Genomic DNA, 13,143 nt, shown 5'->3' with positions numbered 1-13,143 from the left:
TAAAAATTACAAGAAAAAAATAAGTTATACTTGTAATGTGAAAGACTAAAAACAGTATTGAGACAAAAAAGGGGGGGCAGAGCTATATTTTCAAAGTTTCAGAAATATACAAGGTTGGAGGTACACAGGGGATATTGAATATTTGAGGATAGAACATCAGAGGAAATGGTGTAGATCCTCTGTATTGTTCAATCCATTTGGGTGCCTACTATCTAATTCCACAATGAATAAAAACCACCGCAATGGAGCGCACACCGCTAGCCCCTCCTCCGGATCGCCCCTCGGGACTCTGGTACTTGTAGTTCAGTACCAACTTTGGTGAACCACTTATGAACTTGACTTCTATTCTTCGAACTACACGCACTTCAAATACCAGAGTGCTTAGGGGCGACCCGGAGGAGGGGCTAGCGGAGTGCGATCCATTGCAGAATTCTACTTATCGCTCCCTTGAGCGCCAAGCTGACGAGCTTCTGGAGACGCCCTGCGAGCCAGAGAGGCATCGAGGCCTGTGACGGTTACTTGGCGGCCTTCTCATCCACCCCATACTTGTTCTCTACTGATGAGGGAAACTATCCCGAAACCCGAGCCTTGTCTTGGGTCTAGAGATTTCGGGAACAACGAGTACCTACTCGCACCAACTTTGGTGAACCACTTATGAACTTGACTTCTATTCTTCGAACTACACGCACTTCAAATACCAGAGTGCTTAGGGGCGACCCGGAGGAGGGGCTAGCGGAGTGCGATCCATTGCAGAATTCTACTTATCGCTCCCTTGAGCGCCAAGCTGACGAGCTTCTGGAGACGCCCTGCGAGCCAGAGAGGCATCGAGGCCTGTGACGGTTACTTGGCGGCCTTCTCATCCACCCCATACTTGTTCTCTACTGATGAGGGAAACTATCCCGAAACCCGAGCCATGTCTTGGGTCTAGAGATTTCGGGAACAACGAGTACCTACTCGCACCAACTTTGGTGAACCACTTATGAACTTGACTTCTATTCTTCGAACTACATGCACTTCAAATACCAGAGTGCTTAGGGGCGACCCGGAGGAGGGGCTAGCGGAGTGCGATCCATTGCAGAATTCTACTTATCGCTCCCTTGAGCGCCAAGCTGACGAGCTTCTGGAGACGCCCTGCGAGCCAGAGAGGCATCGAGGCCTGTGACGGTTACTTGGCGGCCTTCTCATCCACCCCATACTTGTTCTCTACTGATGAGGGAAACTATCCCGAAACCCGAGCCATGTCTTGGGTCTAGAGATTTCAGGAACAACGAGTACCTACTCGCACCAACTTTGGTGAACCACTTATGAACTTGACTTCTATTCTTCGAACTACACGCACTTCAAATACCAGAGTGCTTAGGGGCGACCCGGAGGAGGGGCTAGCGGAGTGCGATCCATTGCAGAATTCTACTTATCGCTCCCTTGAGCGCCAAGCTGACGAGCTTCTGGAGACGCCCTGCGAGCCAGAGAGGCATCGAGGCCTGTGACGGTTACTTGGCGGCCTTCTCATCCACCCCATACTTGTTCTCTACTGATGAGGGAAACTATCCCGAAACCCGAGCCATGTCTTGGGTCTAGAGATTTCGGGAACAACGAGTACCTACTCGCACCAACTTTGGTGAACCACTTATGAACTTGACTTCTATTCTTCGAACTACACGCACTTCAAATACCAGAGTGCTTAGGGGCGACCCGGAGGAGGGGCTAGCGGAGTGCGATCCATTGCAGAATTCTACTTATCGCTCCCTTGAGCGCCAAGCTGACGAGCTTCTGGAGACGCCCTGCGAGCCAGAGAGGCATCAAGGCCTGTGACGGTTACTTGGCGGCCTTCTCATCCACCCCATACTTGTTCTCTACTGATGAGGGAAACTATCCCGAAACCCGAGCCATGTCTTGGGTCTAGAGATTTCGGGAACAACGAGTACCTACTCGCACCAACTTTGGTGAACCACTTATGAACTTGACTTCTATTCTTCGAACTACACGCACTTCAAATACCAGAGTGCTTAGGGGCGACCCGGAGGAGGGGCTAGCGGAGTGCGATCCATTGCAGAATTCTACTTATCGCTCCCTTGAGCGCCAAGCTGACGAGCTTCTGGAGACGCCCTGCGAGCCAGAGAGGCATCGAGGCCTGTGACGGTTACTTGGCGGCCTTTTCATCCACCCCATACTTGTTCTCTACTGATGAGGGAAACTATCCCGAAACCCGAGCCATGTCTTGGGTCTAGAGATTTCGGGAACAACGAGTACCTACTCGCACCAACTTTGGTGAACCACTTATGAACTTGACTTCTATTCTTCGAACTACACGCACTTCAAATACCAGAGTGCTTAGGGGCGACCCGGAGGAGGGGCTAGCGGAGTGCGATCCATTGCAGAATTCTACTTATCGCTCCCTTGAGCGCCAAGCTGACGAGCTTCTGGAGACGCCCTGCGAGCCAGAGAGGCATCGAGGCCTGTGACGGTTACTTGGCGGCCTTCTCATCCACCCCATACTTGTTCTCTACTGATGAGGGAAACTATCCCGAAACCCGAGCCATGTCTTGGGTCTAGAGATTTCGGGAACAACGAGTACCTACTCGCACCAACTTTGGTGAACCACTTATGAACTTGACTTCTATTCTTCGAACTACACGCACTTCAAATACCAGAGTGCTTAGGGGCGACCCGGAGGAGGGGCTAGCGGAGTACGATCCATTGCAGAATTCTAATTCCACAATGAATTTAGATTCTAACTGATGCAAATTCTTTTCCCGGTTGCCACCTCGTGGATTGTCGTTCACCGCAGCAATGACAAAATATTTTAAATCCGCTAGTTTGTTTTGGTGGGTGGCTTTAAAATGTCTCGCAACCGGGTATGTACTGTTGTTGTTGACAATAGCCCGCAAGTGTTGCAGAATTCTGACGTGCACTTGCTGCTTGGTACTTCCCACATACCCAAGCCCACAAGTGCACGTCAGGATATAAACTGCATACTCGGTTTTGCAGTCAAAGCACCCCTGAATTTTGAACTCTTTCGGGCTAAATGGTGTGGTATACTTCCTGGTTGTTACCCCAAATTTACAAGCCCGACATGACGAGCATTTGTAAAATCCCGGTTTTTCAGGTAGCCATGGAATCAGTTTCTTTTTACTGGTAAGGTCTGGGATACTTTTAGCTATTTGACTCTTCATAGAAATACCCCTCCGATATGTTATAGTGGGTTTGTCGGGTATCTCTGGTGTCATGACCGCATCTGTCTGCACTATCGCCCAATTTCGATTGATTATAGGCCGAATTTGGCAATGCTGGCTACTGTAAGTTAGAATTAGTCTTGGGGTATTGGAAGTCTCCTCACTTTCCCGTGGTTCACTTTCCTCCGTGTTAATGCTCAACAATGATTCCCTGGGTCTACTATTGGCTTTCTCCAAAGCCTTTTGTAGACTATGTGCCGTATAACCTCTTCTACGGAATCTCTCAATGGCTTCTCGCATGCATATATTCTGTTGTTCCACACTACTACATATACGTTTAATTCGGAGAAGCTCTCCGTAGGGAATGCTTTCGATTAAATGTCTAGGATGAGCACTCGAGGCATGCAACGTAGAGCTGCCGGCCGTTGACTTTCTATGTAAAGTTGTTCTTATCCCACCATTCTCTACATATATCTTGGTGTCAAGAAATTCCACTTCAGTATAGCTTATATGTGAAGTAAAATTCAAATTAATTTGATTTGCGTTGATGTCACATATAAAATCATTCGCACTTTCATTACTGCCCTTCCACAAAACAAAGACATCATCTATAAAGCGTAACCACAATTTTATGTGGGCTCCATGTTTTAAAGAAAGTTCTTGTCTTAACGTCTGCTCCTCCCACCAGCCAACCACTAAACAGGCATAGCTGGGGGAGAAGCAAGACCTCATCGCTACACCTCTGCATTGTCTATACATCTTCTTTCCAAATAGGAAGTAGTTGTTGTTTAAACACCATTCAATACTTTTCATGATCATTTTATTGTGTTCATAATTTTCAATAGATCTGGTCGATAGGAAGTGTTTGACTGCATTCAATCCCACTTGATGATCTATGCAGGTGTATAAAGATTCAATATCCATCGTTATCAATTTCATGTCATCTTCCCATTCAATGTTGATAATTTTAGTTAAAAAATCACCTGTATCCTTTACATACAACGGTAATTCTTTCACCAGATCTTGTAAATAATAGTCAATGTATTGAGATAGGTGCTCACTGGCACTTTCGATTGTCGATATTATCGGGCGTCCTGGGACTGGTGTCCTCTCCTTGTGGGTTTTAGGGAGAAAGTATATGGATGGAATTATGGGTGATTCATTCCATAGAAAAGCATATTCGTCTTTTGAAATCATGTTGTCTCTTTTGCATTGGAGCAGATGTTTCCTCAATGTCTCCAAAACTCTCGTTTATTCCTTATTGTTCGTTTCCACATAGCACATAGTGTCAGATAATTGTCGATTTGCTTCCATCAAATAATCCTCTTTTGGCCATAGGACTATATTGCCGCCTTTATCTGACGCCTTCACGATTATTTCTGTATTGTTTCCTAATTTGGTCATTAATCGGTTGTATTGAATCTGATTGGAACCCAATTTTTTGGGGTGGTGATTGATGCGGTGATACAAATCCGTTATATCTTCCGTTACCCTCTCATGGAAGATGTCGATGGCATCTTTTGGCATTATTGGAATATATATATATATTCACTTAAAAAAAACATAGGTTTGACACAAGTTATAGTTAGGAATTAGCATTTAAAAAACCTTTGAAATTCACTGAAAAAAACATAGGTTTCACACCAGTTATAGTTAGCTGGACATTTTACTCTTATAAAACCATTGAAATTCCCCTGTTATAGTTAGTTGGACTCACTATAACTCGCAAGCCCGCAATCCACTGATGATGATGTCACATATTACATAATTCATGAAATGGTCAGTGACATTACCGATGATATCACTGATGACATTTCAAATTACATCATCCAGTGATTGTGGTTTGGTTTGATATTTAAATATGTATTATAAACACACTACTTTGCATTGAACAATGAGTGGATTTATAAATTTAAATGTCTGAATGGTGGATATAGTAACAGTCTCATTGATTGTTTCCTTGACTAATTTGTAGAGTCTCACTATATATAATGTGTAGTTACTAAACTGTGTGAATGTCTTTATTGTTTTGTCTTTATTGCTATGTAAAAGACTATATTTGTTAATGGTTTCTTAACTGAGTATTTGTATGGGTAAATGAATATCTATGTGGTTTGGTGGGGGGTGTATGATTGCCCAAAAATGTGTGAATAGTTAATTCAGTAGGTATATGAGGTTATGACTACATGTTATAACAGTTGTTTCAGTGAGTGTATATGTGTATGGGTGTGGTGGTGATGAAATATTTCTCTCAATGGAATATCTCCATTAAATTTGAAAAAAAAGCAGTGTATCTGACAGTTATATCTAATTAAGTGAGCCTAAGACTTAGTGATTGTATGAGTCACTGTAAGGATAATTGTATATTTCTAATAGTGATTTTATACACACTAAGTGTGAGTTACTATCTATATAAATAGATGAAGTAGTGTTTGTATTAGTGTGTAGGTGAGTAAATGTAAGTATGATCCATTGTTTGCATAAGTTAGTAAGATGTTTTTATAAGTGAATACAATGTGTGCTGTGTGTAATGTTGCAATAGGTGTATAAGTGTATTTGATAGTGTTCTGTTAATTATTCACTGCATATAACACTGAATCAATAGGTAAGTGATTAGATGTGTGTATAGATCTATGAATCACTGAGTGGGTGTTTAGAAATTTCAATTGGTGTGTCAATGGTTTCAAATATGGCACTTTCTATTTTACAGTTAGTGTTGAAATATTATACTAGTGTGTGATGAGCTGTATTTCATTGTCACATGGATGATGTCATCAGTGATGTCATTTGAGATGTCATCAGTGATGTCAACAGTGATGTCACTGACCATTTCATGAATGATGTAATATGTGACATCATCATCAGTGGATTGCGGGTGCGCGAGTTATAGTGAGTACAACTACCTATAATGGGGGAATTTCAATGGTTTTGAAAGAATAAAATGTCAATGTCATGCTACTGAAAGATTTTCTATGACATTTGTGCAGCACACCCAGAATGTTTACTAGACTGCAAGGAGACTATCTGAGAATTCTAACCCTGATATACAAGTGTGTAAGTGGTTAGACCACTTCATGTACACACTCTACATTTTTAACAACAGCACTGTACTGCAAAACAATATCTCCTCAAACACATTAACATACCAAATGCTCCTATCACAATATTTTTCCCAAAGCAGACAATTTGAGAATCAGACTCTATACAAATAAACTCCTGCTTCTACATTGGAACACATTTTTCTTATTAACTTAAAGTACACAACATAGATCCCTTTACAAATTAACAACTCACCTTTAATAATCCTTTTGTAGATTTAGAATAGTGTCAATCACACACAAGATTTTCTTAAGCAGAATCTCTGAATTATGCACCAGTCACTTGAACCATAGAATGGCATTGCTTCCCTCTCATTTACCACACATATTCATGTAGATAACCAATGAAATTTCTTCCCACAAGAATTCAAAACCAAACTAACATTTTAATTGGTTCTACATTGCAACACTTTCAATCTATCAACTACAAGAGGGAGTTAGAAGGGCAATATTTTACGGGGTCCAGTGTATCAGCCCTTGGTCCGTAGCTACAAACAAAAAAGATACACTGTTCTCCAGAAAGGACAAGAAATCGGCGTAACCAAGCGGAAAAGATAGAGTGGGGGTTTTATTGGGGAAATCCCCCTTTCGGAACTAAAACCCGCACACACCCAGCAAGCTAGGTGTCATGCTTCATCATGTGGGTTCTGCTCCTCATCAGACTGGCGCTGCAATGTCTGACGGGCACCCGTAAAGGGGCTCTTTATCGGAGATCTTTTGTTCCTGCCAGTTGGTGCATGTGGGTATGAGGGCTTTAGGAGGAGTGTAGACGTGAAGTAGTGAAAAATTAAAAAAGGTTGGTGAGTCCACGACAATCTTTATTGGTGTGGTACACTACCTTGATAAAAACAGTGAGGTGACAGAGCACGCTGGTGCGAAGATCCAGTGGTGTCTATCTTACCTAAAGGTCGACATGGCCATGTTACATGCTATGGAAGCAATTCGTCAGGACCTACAATTTAAAATAGAAATGAGTTCTACACGGTCGAGAAGGGGAAATACTCGGCCCTCCTATCTGTGACGGATTCTTTTGAGAACAAAATTGGACACGGGCGGCTCAGCAATCCTGATTCTGCTTGACCTCTCCACGGCCTTTGATACCATCTCCCATTCCAGGCTCGCGGAGAGGCTAAGCGCATGTGGCATTCAGGTACTGGCTCATAAATGGCTCTGGAACTTCTTGGCAGATCGCTCCCTAACGGTCATTTTGGGCCCCCACCAATCTGAAAGAACATCACTGGTTAAGGGCGTCCCCCAGGGATCCTGTCTTAGCCCTACGCTTTTTAATATCTATTTGGCTCCTTTGGCTAAGGTGGTGGAAGCACTGGGGTTTGATATTATATCGTACGCTGATGATACCCAGCTGCTTTTTAACATTGGCAAAGACCCAGAAGCTGACAGACTCCGCTTTGCTAGGGGAATTTCTCCAATTTCCAACTGGTTGACCAACAACTTCTTACAGTTAAATCCAAGCAAGACGGAAGTCATGCTTCTGGGGAAGGCCGAAGCAGTCTGGTCAAAAGATTGGTGGCCATCTAAACACGGCACACCTCCAATTCCGAAGCCTTGTGTCAACAACTTGGGCATAAAACTTAACCAGTCCTTGTCCATGCAAGATCAGGTAGCCGCAATATCAGGGGCTTGTTACTATAGATTAAGATTACTACGGAAGATCCTGCCGTTCATCCCCTTAGAACATCGCAGATTAATAACTCAGGCCGTGGTGATGAGCCGCATGGACTACGGGAATGCTCTGTTAGCCGAAGTGGGAGCTACGTCTCTGAAAAAACTACAGGTGATTCAGAACACGGCTGCCAGGCTGGTTCTGAACATGCCGGCTGGCACCTCTTCACAACCACTGCTGAGACAGCTACACTGGCTTCCAATCAAGCAGAGAACTTTTTTTAAGATCTGCTGCCTTACCTTCCGTGCACTTCAGGGTCAGGGTCCAGAATATCTCCAGAATAAATTGGAAAGATATGTGTCAACTCACTGCTTAAGATCCTGCACACAGCAGCTGCTTCTTGTGCCCCGTATCAGATGCCAGCGATCCGGGGGCATGGCTTTCTCTTATATCGCCCCCAAATACTGGAATAGTCTTCCACTTTCATTACGAGAAATTCCCTGCTACCTCATTTTTAGGAAACATTTAAAAGCTTTCCTGTATTAAATTTGTCCTCTTACTGTCCTATCTCAGAGGTGAGTTAGAGTAAAGCGCCGAGATACCCCCGGGTGATTTGAGCGCGATACAAAAGCGAATACCATAACATAACATAACTCTGCATCGGTCCTTCAGGGCCCCTCTGAGAAGTCCTAGGGGGTCAAGGAGTCTCTACCCTGCCCCCTTTTCTCTTTCTCCATTTTTGTTTTTGACTCTCTTCTGCCACGGGGGTGTGTGCACCATGCGCGCACCTCGGGATTTAAAAAAAAAAACATTTTTGGGGTCCTTCGGGGTCTTTCAGGGACCCCCTGAGAAGGCCTAGGTGGTCAGGGAGTCTCTACCCTTCCCGCTTTCCACTTTTGTTTTTGGCTCTCTTCTGCCTCGGACACAAAATGGCGGCCAACACTTCCTGATTTCGACCGATTGGAATGTTGACAGACGTCTAACAGCAAATCAGAATTCCTCTCACGCACACCCGATGCGCGCACGTTGCGTGCACGGTGCGCGCACCTAGATATATATATATTTTTTCTTTTTATTTTCTCAGGAACTACTGGAGGGATTTACACCATTTAAGCAAAAGCGTGATCTGTGAACCAGACTCTACCATTTTGCCAAAATTCTTGTAATTCCGTTCAGCAGTTCGGGCTGTAGCCGTGTCTAATCGTCCTATGGAAAATAACATGGGGAAAACACGTTTTGGGACATCCCAAATCTTTCAGGGAAGAAGCAGAGCGGAGTGGGCCATCATCTTTGAGAAATTTGCGAAGATTCATCAACCGGCGCCAAAGTTATTCCAAATAGAATGTTGCGGATTTCCTATGGAAACTAGGTCCTAACTATAACTACCTACTGGCGGTCGCCAGTAGGTAGTTATAGTTAGGACCTAGTTTCCATAGGAAATTCGCAACATTCTATTTGGAATAACTTTGGCCGGCGCCAAAGTTATGCCACCGCCAGTAGGTAGTTATAGTTAGGACCTAGTTTCCATAGGAAATCCGCAACATTCTATTTGGAATACCTTTGGCGCCAGTCAACGAATCTTCGTGAAATTCTCCAAGAAGATGGGGGGAAGTTTCGGGGTGATTCGTCAAGCGGGGGCTTATAAAAAAGTGGGGTCCCAAAACGTGTTTTCCCCATGCAATTTTCCATAGGGACCTTCAGACACGGCTACAGCCCGAACTGCTGAACGGAATTGCACCAAATTTGGCAAAAGGGTAGAGTTTGGTTGGCAGATCACGCGTTTTGTTAAATGGTGTAAATCCGTTCAGTAGTTCCTGAGAAAATCAAAAGTAAAATCATAGATATATCTATAGACGAAGTACGGTACGCGTACCCTCCCGAGCACGAGTTTAATGCTAATTGGCTGTCAACACTCCAAACCAGGAAGTGTTGGTAGCCCTCTCAAAATTGAGGGATACGCGTAGGTACGCACATCCCGTAAAAAAACCAAAACCCAAAGCCGCTTTTTTGGTAACTAGCCCCCGGGGGGGCCAAATCCCGGAGGCATTTTAGTTTATTATAATGGGGGACCCAGAGGGGCCCCCCAGGGACCACCACCCCCGGGGCTTTCATGTTACATATGCGGGGGGCTCACGGCCCCCCCGCAGCCCCGGGGACAGTCAGCCCCACGGGCTTCTTTTAAAAAAAATATTAATGGGGGGCCCAGAGGGGCCCCCCAGCCCCGGGGACCGTCACCCCCGGGGCTTTAATATTATGTATTCGGGGGGGCTCACGGCCGAGGGGGGAGTAATTCCCCTTGAATACTGGGGTTCCCTGGGGGCCAAGTAGCCCACCAGGAACCTCCAGTATGCGCCAGGAGGCTGCGTTGCAGAGAGGTGTAAAAAGGGGCGTGGCCTCATTACACCTCTCTGCATTGCAGCCCCCTGTCTGGAGGTTCCTGGTGGGCTAGTTGACCCCCAGTATTCAAGGGGATTTAGTTCCCCCTCTGGAAAGGTGTAATGAGGCCACGCCCCTTTTTACACCTCCTGCAAAGCAGCCCCCTGGCGCATACTGGAGGTTCCTGGTGGGCTACTTGGCCCCCAGGACCCCCAGTATGCAAGGGGACCTAACCCCCAACTTTGAATGAGCTACGGGGTGCGTTTGCACAGTGGTGAAGGTAGGGGGCAGGGCTTGAGGTGATATGTGTGCAAACATGCCCTATGGCGTGTTTTAAGTTGTGGATTTAATTCCGCTTCAATCCAGAGGTCCCCTAGGGACCAACTTGCTCAAAAGGTACCTCCAGTAAGTGCCACGGAGCTGCGTTGCAGAGTGTTGTAAAAAGGGGGCGTGGCCTCAATACCTCTCTGCAACGCAGCTCCCTGGCGCATACTGGAGGTACCTGGTGGGCTAGTTGGCCCACAGGGGACCTTAGGATTGAAAAGGAATTATTCCCCAGCTTAAAACACGCAACAGGGCTTGTTTGCATACATGTCACCTCAGGCCCCGCCCCCTTCCTTCACTATTGAGCAAAATATTCCTCTAAAAACAGCTAATCCGATATACTCACCTGTTATCACTAAGCATGGGCGTAAAACCCGTTACGCTCGCGGATTTTTCGTATTTTCGGAGAATCCGCAATCCGCGAACTCTCGCGGATGTGGCGAGAATACGCAAATCCGCGCGAAGCGGATTTTTTGTTTGTGTTCGCACTGCTCGCGGTCAATCTCGCAACAATCTCGCACTCGCGAAAGTACAAAAATTACAAGGGGAGGGGTAAAGGAAGTGGCCCAGTCTCCAACTTCCTGTTCCTGTCCAGCAAGCTCCTCCCATAGGGGTGGGGTGAAGGAAGTGCCCCAGTCTCCAACTTCCTGTTCCTGTCCAGCAAGCTCCTCCATTTCCTGGCCACTTTGATTTCGATCTTGACTGGGAAGGATTACTTTTTGTGGTTGCTGCTGGATATTTGCATTTGAGGCCTTTTGGATTAGTTTTGGATTCGAAATTTGATTTCACAAACAAGTAAGTTGATGTTGTTTGTTTGTGGTGATTTTTGTGTGTGTTGCTTTTTTTTCGACTTTTTGGGGGGGAAAATCTGCAAGTTCGCGAGCTGAGGATGTTTTTGCTTGTGTTCGCACTGCTCGTGTCCCGCGCAGCAACAATCTCGCACTCGCGAAATTGTAAAAATTACAATTCTGCACATGAATTGAAAACCACCAGGCTTAGTAGTTATGGGTGCATGCATGATACAACTGTTTTCTTGAATTTTTTTTTTAACATGATTCTGGCCAGGGCATGGATGGCATTGGATTGTGGTGATCTTTGTGTGTTTTACGACTTTTTGGGGTGGTGTTGGGGGCTTGCTATGTGGGTGGGGGCCATTTTATTGCCTGGTCCCGTGTGGGTGGGGGTCTAGGGGCCATTTTTAAGCCAGTTTGTGTGCTTTGTGCCATAGGCCTGCACCCAGTGTGCTCTGATGTCATCCATTATGCCCAGGGGGCCCAGAATCGGTCTGTTCGCGGATTTTGGTGGTTTTTCGCCACGTTTGCGCCATGAGGCAACAATCTCGCACTCGCGAAATTGTAAAAATTGCAATTTTGCACCGGAAAACCACCAGCAGGCAGCATAAGCCTTCTGAAACTTGATGGATGGCATTGGATTGTGGTGATTTGATTAGTGTTGTGTTTTTTCACTTTTTGGAGTAGGGGTTGGGGGCTGGCTATGTTGGTGGTGGCCATTTTGAGGCATGGTCCTGGCCATGTGGATGGGGGGATCAAACGGCCATTTTGAAGGCAGGCAGTGAGCTTTGAGACATAGGCCTGCACCCATTGTGCCTTGCTTTCACCCATTGTGCCCAGGCGGAGTCAGGGGTACATGAAAGTACAACCCTCTCTGTGTGTGCTCTCTTGGATCAATGTTAAATTCCTGTTTCCCAAAAATTTAGCAAATCCTAATTTTGAAATTTCCATATTGTGTGGTGTGCACTGTGCACGTGTGTATTCATAAATGCCTACTTGCTAACTGTTTATTGAAGCGCTACATAAGCAACATATATTTACTGATGTTCCTCTGTCTTCGTTTGCTTTTAGGTGCACAAAACTCCGCATCATCGTTGAGCATTCAGTGCCAGGAAGAAGTCCTGCTGCGGCCTGTTGTTCCGACATCTGAAGAAGATGGCTCCAAAAAGAGGTGCCCGTAGGTCCTCTTGCAAGAAAGATGTCTCTACTAAGGAGAAGAAGCAAGTGGCACCACTTACCAAGGAGACTGGTGGCTCAACCAATACATTTTTTGGGGAAAAACAACAAAAAAAACAAAGGCCCACCATGAGTGCTGCACAGGTAGCCTGTTTAGTTGTTGAATCACCAACGACCAGTGATGTTGCTTCATCGCAAGAAAGTAGCAGCACACCATCAACACAGGTTGTAACTCATCTCACAAGTACTATTCAACAACCAAAGCCGCAACAACAACTGCATGGGCTACTAGTACAAGCAGAAGTACATGCGCAAGGAGCTGTCCGAGAAGGAGCTGTCCGAGAAGGAGCTGTCCGAGAAGGAGCTGTCCGAGAAGGAGCTGTCCGAGAAGGAGCTGGCTGTGAAGGAGCTGGCTGTGAAGGAGCTGGCCGAGAAGGAGCTGGCCGAGAAGGAGAAGGCCAAGAAGGAGAAGGCCGAGAAGGAGAAGGCCGAGAAGGAGAAGGCCGAGAAGGAGAAGGCCGAGAAGGAGAAGGCCGAGAAGGAGAAGGCCGAGAAGGAGAAGACCGAGAAGGAGAGGTCCA

The sequence above is a fragment of the Lissotriton helveticus genome, chromosome 6 (assembly GCF_964261635.1).
Source record: "Lissotriton helveticus chromosome 6, aLisHel1.1, whole genome shotgun sequence".
Taxonomy (NCBI): domain Eukaryota; kingdom Metazoa; phylum Chordata; class Amphibia; order Caudata; family Salamandridae; genus Lissotriton; species Lissotriton helveticus.
The sequence above is the reverse complement of the archived record's forward strand: the minus strand, read 5'-3'. Positions refer to the sequence as shown.